This window comes from Arachis hypogaea, chromosome 19 (genome assembly GCF_003086295.3).
Source record: "Arachis hypogaea cultivar Tifrunner chromosome 19, arahy.Tifrunner.gnm2.J5K5, whole genome shotgun sequence".
NCBI lineage: Eukaryota > Viridiplantae > Streptophyta > Magnoliopsida > Fabales > Fabaceae > Arachis > Arachis hypogaea.
Genome location: NC_092054.1, coordinates 106,248,194 through 106,255,073, shown reverse-complemented (window position 1 = coordinate 106,255,073; position 6,880 = coordinate 106,248,194). Strand labels below are relative to the sequence as shown.

At 37.0% G+C, this 6,880-nt stretch overlaps 1 non-coding gene across 1 annotated transcript; it reads right to left on the bottom strand.

Moving 5' to 3' along the window:
• Window positions 1–5,996: 5,996 nt before the first annotated feature.
• Window positions 5,997–6,104, bottom strand: LOC112781321 (small nucleolar RNA R71). The gene has a single exon (XR_003192105.1). It is a non-coding gene; the product is annotated as a small nucleolar RNA R71 (small nucleolar RNA).
• Between the last annotated feature and the right edge of the window lie 776 nt (window positions 6,105–6,880).

Sequence of the window (6,880 nt, the reverse complement as noted above, 5' to 3'; positions counted from 1 at the left end):
ATAAATGCTACAACTACCAAGCAAGAAAAGTAAAGATAGCAACTCAATAAAGCAATAAATGACATGAAACATAAATTCCATTAAATGTAAATTAAAATAACAAGAGTGTGCTTAAACATAAAAACAACCAAGACGATAAATTAACAAGATAACATAAGGAAATTAAGATAAGAGAACAAATAAAGGTAGAGGAAACTAGATTAAAAAAAAGAATTAAACATAAAAATTGCAAGAAATTAAACTAAGTAACCCTAATTCTAGAGAAAGAGGGGAGCTTCTCTCTCTAGAAAATGAACTACATGACTAAAATATAACCCTAATTCCTCCCCCTCTTCAGATGGAATGAGGCCTTGTATAATATAGGAAGAATCAGCTTCAGAGAGTCCCAAAACTGGGCTCTGGAGGCCCAAAAATCGTGCCCAGCAATTTCCATTAAGTGAGTCACGTGCTGGCTACGACACGTACGCGTGGGTCACGTGTTCGCATCGTTTGGCAAAAAAATTCTCCCACGCGTATGCGTGGGTCACGCGTACGCGTCGCCAAACTTGCGCGCGTGTGCGTACGCACGCATCCCTGTGCACACGCACGGAAGCTGAATCTTCCAAAACTTCATTTCTCCATGGATTCTCTATTTTTGCATGCTTTTCTATCACTTCTTCCATCCATATCAGCCTTAGAAACCTGAAATTACTCATCAAACATATCAAGGCATCGAATGGAATAAAAGTGAAATAAAATTAGCTATTTTAAGGCCTAAAAAGCATGTTTTCAAAATTAAGCACAAATCTAGAGAGAATTACAAAACTATGCTATTTAAAGGAATAAGTGTAGGAAAAGTTGATGAAATCCACCCAAATAGAGCAAATAAATACCATGAAATGTGGATTCATCAGCGTGCCACTTGAAGACTTGGGCGTGGCATGCCAAATTTGTTCGCACCATGGGCATGGCACTTGAATCATGGGCGACTAGAAGGGCTCATTCATCCATTGAAATAGGCGTGGCATGCCAGACCTGGGCGTGGCACGCCAGTTCTACTTTCCAGAGAAGATCATGAAGGATTTATTGAGGGCGTGGCACGCCAGACTTAGGCGTAGCATGCCAGTTCAAGTCTCTTGAGAGGAAGAAGAGAGAAGCCACAATGGGCATGCCACTTGAGCTCGAAGGCGTTGCACGCCAAGCTAGCTACAAGAAAGGAGGCGTGCCACTTGGAAAACAGGCGTGGCACGCCAAGCCAAGCTGAAGAGCTGGGCGTGGCACGCTGCTCACACGCTTGGCACATGGTTCATTTTAATGATCAGTTGGTTAGTGGGATTGGCTAGTAGTAGTTTTTACTTCAGTTCATCTTCCTCCATCTCTTGTACTTTTCTCCAAGCTATGAGTAGCTAAACTCCCTCTCATTGGGAGAGGGAGCTTTGTTGTACTTGATGGATTAATGATAGTGAATTCCTTCTTCTCTTCATCTTCTCTTTAATTTGCTAGAAGGAATTTTGTTTCTCAAGTCTAGTGTTCAATCATCTTGGAAAAGAGGTTGAATGCAATTTGGGTTTCATGGGAACCTTGGAAAAGGAAACATGGAACCATGCTTGAAATCCCTTCTCACGCTTGAGTAGATCTGGATTTTGGGATTGGATATGGTGACATAAAATCCACCCACCATTTGGATCTATGAGGATGTGTGGTATAATCAGGGACCAAGCTTATCTTTCTTCATGAGCAATTAGACCAAGGAATTGGCTGGTTATCAAGATTTGAGAAATTGAATCTCCAAGGAATTGGGGTTCAATCAATCATGATTGCCAAGAGGTCAATGATTTGCATGATTGAAGAAGAGATGATCTAGATTTTATCGAAAGAGAGCAACATCTCCTAATCCCAATGAATTTCTGATGAGCGGATAATTTATACGCTTTTTGGCATTATTTTTAGTATGTTTTTAGCAGGATCTAGTTACTTTTAGGGATGTTTTCATTAGTTTTTATGTTAAATTCACATTTCTGGACTTTACTATGAGTTTGTGTATTTTTCTGTGATTTCAAGTATTTTCTGGCTGAAATTGAGGGACTTGAGCAAAATCAGATTCAGAGGTTGAAGAAGGACTGCTGATGCTGTTGGATTCTGACCTCCCTGCACTCAAAGTGGATTTTTTGGAGCTACATAACTCAAAATGGTGCGCTTTGAATTGCGTTGGAAAGTAGACATCTAGGGCTTTCCAGCAAAATATAATAGTCCATACTTTGGCCGATTTTAGATGACGCAAAAGGGCGTTGAACGCCAGTTCTACGCTGCTGTCTGGAGTTAAACGCCAAAAACACGTTACAACTGGGCGTTCAACTCCAAAAGAAGCCTCTGCACGTGAAAAGCTAAGGCTCAGCCCAAGCACACACCAAGTGGGCCCCGGAAGTGGATTTATGCATCAATTACTTACTTCTGTAAACCCTAGTAGCTAGTTTAGTATAAATAGGACTTTTTACTATTGTATTAGACATCTTTTGATCATTTTTAGATCTCTAGACCTCCATGGGAGGCTGGCCACTCGGCCATGCTTACCCTATATTCACTTATGTATTTTTCAACGGTAGAGTTTCTGCACTCCATTGATTAAGGTGTGGAGCTCTGCTGTTCCTCATGATTTAATGCAAAGTACTACTGTTTTCTATTCAATTCAACTTATTCCACTTCTAAGATATCCATCCGCACCCAAGAACATGATGAATGTGATGATTATGTGACGCTCATCATCATTCTCACTTATGAACGCGTGCCTGACAAACACCTCCGTTCTACATGCAACCAAGCTAGAATGAATATCTCTTGGATATCTAATACAGGGGACCGAGTCCGAGTTATTAGTATCTTCGTGGTATAAGTTAGAACCCACGGATGGCCATTCCTGACATCCGAAAAGTCTAAACCTTGTCTGTGGTATTCCTTGTAGGATCTGGGAAGGGATGGCAGTGACGAACTTCAAATTCACGAGTGCTGGGCGTAGTGACAGACGCGAAAGGAGGGTGAATCCTATTCCAGTATGATCGAGAACCTCAGATGATTAGCCGTGCCGTGACAGAGCATTTGGACCTTTTTCACAAGAGGATGGGATGTAGCCATTGACAACGGTGATGCCCTTACATAAAGCTTGCCATGGAAAGGAGTAGGACTGATTGGATGAAGACAGCAGGAAAGCAGAGGTTCAGAGGAACGAAAGCATCTCTACACGCTTATCTGAAATTCTAACCAATGAATTACATAAGTATTTCTATCTTTATTTTCTGTTTATTTCTTTATTAATGTTCGAAAACTCTATAACCACTTGATATTTGCCTGACTAAGATTTACAAGGTGACCATAGCTTGCTTCATACCAACAATCTCCGTGGGATCGACCCTTACTCACGTAAGGTTTTATTACTTGGACGACCCAGTGCACTTGCTGGTTAGTTGTGCGAAGTTGTGAAGTTATGTTTGGACCATGGTATTGTGCACCAGTTGTTGGCGCCATTGCCAGGGAGAGAATGAACAAATTTTACAACCTCAGAGTAACAATTTCGCATACCAAGTTTTTGGCACCGTTGCTGGGGATTGTTCGAGTTTGGACAACTGACGGTTCATCTTGTTGCTCAGATTAGGTAATTTTATTTTTGTTTTATTTTCAAAAAAAAAAATTTTTCAAAAATCTTCAAAAAAAATTTTTTCCTTTATTTTTGAAAAAAATAAAAATTCTTTTCAAAAATTTTTATTATGTTCTTCAGAATTGTTAAGAATGAATTCTAGTGTTTCATGAAACATGTTGAAGCCTGACTGGCTGTAAAGCCATCTCTAAATTCATTTGGACTGGGGCTTCCAACCCAACATTATCAAGAGCAAGCTAGTTGTTGCTAATCCACCTGCTGCTGTTCCTGATCCAAAAGATTTACATGCTAAAGCTTGACTGGCTATTAAGCCATGTCTAACCCTCAGATTGGAGCTTAGACTAAGAATGCAAGATTCCCGGAATTCATATTAAAAATTTTGGAATCCTTATTTTTCTTTTTCACAAATAATTTTCAAAAAGTACAAAAAATTAGAAAATCATAAAAAATCAAAAATATTTTGTGTTTCTTGTTAGAGTCTTAAGTCAATTCTTAAGTTTGGTGTCAATTGCATTTTTTCTAAAAAAAATTTTTATGCATAATTTTTCGAAAAATTCATGCATTCATAGTGTTCTTCATGATCTTCAAGTTGTTCTTGGTAAATCTTCTTGTTTGATGTTGATGTTTTCTTGTTTTGTGTCTTTTCTTGTTTCTCATGTGCATTTTTGCATCCATAGAGTCCAAGCATCAAAGATTTCTAAGTTTGGTGTCTTGCATGTTTTCTTTGCATAAAAAATTTTTCAAAAATAAGTTCTTGGTGTTCATCTTGATCTTCAAAGTGTTCTTGATGTTCATCTTGACATTCATAGCATTCTTGCATGCATTCATTGTTTTGATCTAAAAATTTTCATGCATTGCATCATTTTCATGTTTTTCTCTCTCATCATAAAAATTCAAAAAAAAAATATCTTTCCCTCTTTTCTCTCATAAAATTCGAAAATTTGAGGTGACTTTTTCAAAAATTTTTAAAATCTAGTGTTTCTTATGAGTCAAATCAAATTTTCAATTTAAAAATCTTATCTTTTTCAAATCATTTTCAAAAATCATATCTTTTCCATTTTTTTATTTTCGAAAATTCTAAAAATCTTTTTCAAAATATTTTCAAATTCTTTTTCTTAATTTTATATCATATTTTCGAAAATCACATCATCAATTAATGTTTTGATTCAAAAATTTCAAGTTTGTTACTTACTTGTTAAGAAAGATTCAAACTTTAAGTTCTAGAATCATATCTTGTGATTTCTTGTGAATCAAGTCATTAATTGTGATTTTAAAAATCAAATCTTTTTCAAAACTAATTTCAATCATATCTTTTCAAAAATATCTTTTTATCTTATCTTTTTCAAAAATTTGATTTCAAAAATATCTTTTCTAACTTCTTATCTTCTCATCTTTTCAAAATTGATTTTCAAAATCTTTTTCAACTAACTAATTGACTTTTTGTTTGTTTCTTATCTTTTTCAAAACTACCTAACTAACTCTCTCTCTCTCTCTCTAATTTTCGAAAATATCTCCCTCTTTTTCAAAAATTCTTTTTAATTAACTAATTGTTTCAAAATTCAATTTTAATTTATTTCTTCTTTTAATTTTCGAAAATCACTAACCATTTTAAAAAAAAAATTTTCAAAAATTCTTTTTCTCTCTCATCTCCTTCTATTTATTTATTCATCTACTAACACTTCTCTTCATCTCACATCTCTGCTCTCCTCACCCTTGTGTTTCTTTCTTTATATCACATTCTTTTCTTCTTCTTTTCTTCTACTCACACAGGGACCTCTATACTGTGGTAAAAAGGATCCCTATTATTATTATTTTTCTGTTCCCTCTTTTTTATATGAGCAGGAGCAAGGACAAAAATATTCTTGTTGAAGTAGATCCAGAACATGAAAGGACTCTGAAGAGGAAACTAAGAGAAGCTAAATTACAACAATCCAGCAAGCACCTTTCAGAAATTTTCGAACAGGAAGAGGAGATGGCAGCCGAAAATAATAATAATGCAAGGAGGATACTTGGTGACTTTACTGCACCTAATTCCAATTTACATGGAAGAAGCATCTCCATCCCTACCATTGGAGCAAATAATTTTGAGCTGAAACCTCAATTAGTTTCTCTGATGCAACAAAACTGCAAGTTTCATGGACTTCCATCTGAAGATCCTTTTCAGTTCTTAACTGAATTTTTGCAGATCTGTGATACTGTTAAGACTAATGGAGTAGATCCTGAAGTCTACAGGCTCATGCTTTTCCCTTTTGCTGTAAGAGACAGAGCTAGAGTGTGGTTGGACTCTCAACCCAAAGATAGCCTGAACTCTTGGGATAAGCTGGTCACGGCTTTCTTAGCCAAGTTTTTTCCTCCTCAGAAGCTGAGTAAGCTTAGAGTGGATGTTCAAACCTTCAAACAAAAGGAAGGTGAATCCCTCTATGAAGCTTGGGAGAGATACAAGGAACTGACCAAAAAGTGTCCTTCTAACATGCTTTCAGAATGGACCATCCTGGATATATTTTATGATGGTCTGTCTGAATTAGCTAAGATGTCATTGGACACTTCTGCAGGTGGATCCATTCACCTAAAGAAAATGCCTGCAGAAGCTCAAGAACTCATTGACATGGTTGCTAACAACCAGTTTATGTACACTTCTGAGAGGAATCCTGTGAGTAATGGGACGCCTCAGAAGAAGGGAGTTCTTGAAATTGATACTCTGAATGCCATATTGGCTCAGAATAAAATATTGACTCAGCAAGTCAATATGATTTCTTAGAGTCTGAATGGAATGCAAGCTGCATCCAACAGTACTCAAGAGGCCTCTTCTGAAGAAGAAGCTTATGATCCTGAGATCCCTGCAATAGCAGAGGTGAATTACATGGGTGAACCTTATGGAAACACTTATAATCCCTCATAGAGAAATCACCCAAATCTTTCATGGAAGGATCAACAAAAGCCTCAACAAGGCTTTAATAATGGTGGAAGAAACAGGTTTAGCAATAGTAAACCTTTTCCATCATCCACTCAGCAACAGACAGAGAACTCTGAACAAAATACCTCTAATTTAGCAAACTTAGTCTCTGATCTATCTAAGGCCACTGTCAGTTTCATGAATGAAACAAGGTCTTCCATTAGAAATTTGGAAGCACAAGTGGGCCAGCTGAGTTAAAGGATCACTGAAATCCCTCCTAGTACTCTCCCAAGCAATACAAAAGGAAACCCAAAAGGAGAGTGCAAGGCCATTGAATTGACCATCATGGCCGAACCCAC